This window comes from Triticum dicoccoides, chromosome 2A (assembly GCF_002162155.2).
Source record: "Triticum dicoccoides isolate Atlit2015 ecotype Zavitan chromosome 2A, WEW_v2.0, whole genome shotgun sequence".
NCBI classification, from domain to species: domain Eukaryota; kingdom Viridiplantae; phylum Streptophyta; class Magnoliopsida; order Poales; family Poaceae; genus Triticum; species Triticum dicoccoides.
This window is the reverse complement of record NC_041382.1, coordinates 646,706,790-646,707,754: the sequence shown is the minus strand read 5'-3', so window position 1 is coordinate 646,707,754 and position 965 is coordinate 646,706,790.

The following is a 965-nucleotide window of genomic DNA, read 5'->3' as shown; positions in this document are numbered from 1 at the left end:
GAAACTCAATGTCCTGGCATATAAAATGCCGGGTAAACATGTATCTGCCGGCAGTTACACTCCCTATAACTGTAGTACCTATGCCATAACAAGTCTACCGGGAGGAAATAACCTGCCGGCAAACACATGGGTTAGGGCAGACGAACTGCCGAGAATATTCTAACTGCCGGGAGAACTAATCCCCGGCAGCCGTTCTCGTGGCAGTTCTATCTGCCGGGAGAACCACACTACCGACAGTTTGTCTGCCCTTTTAAGAGCTTTCTCCCTGCAGATTACATGCCATTGCATCAATGTTGTGGTGTAGTGTTAGAAGCTTTTGTATTAATGCATAATAGACCCGGGGGCATATGTTCACTAATGGCATCTCTCTTCAAAACATATAGAGGCATGGTAGACAAATTAATGACGGGTAATTGACAGAATAGCGCACATTATAACTATGGTCATTCATGGCATAATCTCACATAGTCATCACGTCCATGATAACTAGACAGTTAATCTAACTGCATCTACTACTATTACTCCACCCCAAGACCGTTATCCAGCATGCATCTCAAAGTATTAAGTTCATGACAAACAGAGCAACGCAATAAGAAAGATGGCATAATGTAGTCAATAAGAGATCAATCAATATGACGAAAACCCATCGTTTTACCCTTGGTAGCAACAATACAATGTGTGCCTTTGCCCCTTTTGTCACTGGGCAAGATCACCGCAAGATTGAACCCACTGCTACTCACCACTCCCTTCGAAGACCTGCTCATCTATCTTGGACAAAGAAGACACATAGATCGGAAAGCATACATAGCTAATAAAATTACACAAGAGAAAGACTTCAATAGAATCAATATAAATCAATGAATAATGTGATCATAAATCTATAATTCATCATATCCCAACAAACATGCCACAAGAATTACATCGGATAGATCTCCGAAGAGATCGTTGTACTGAAGATCAAGATC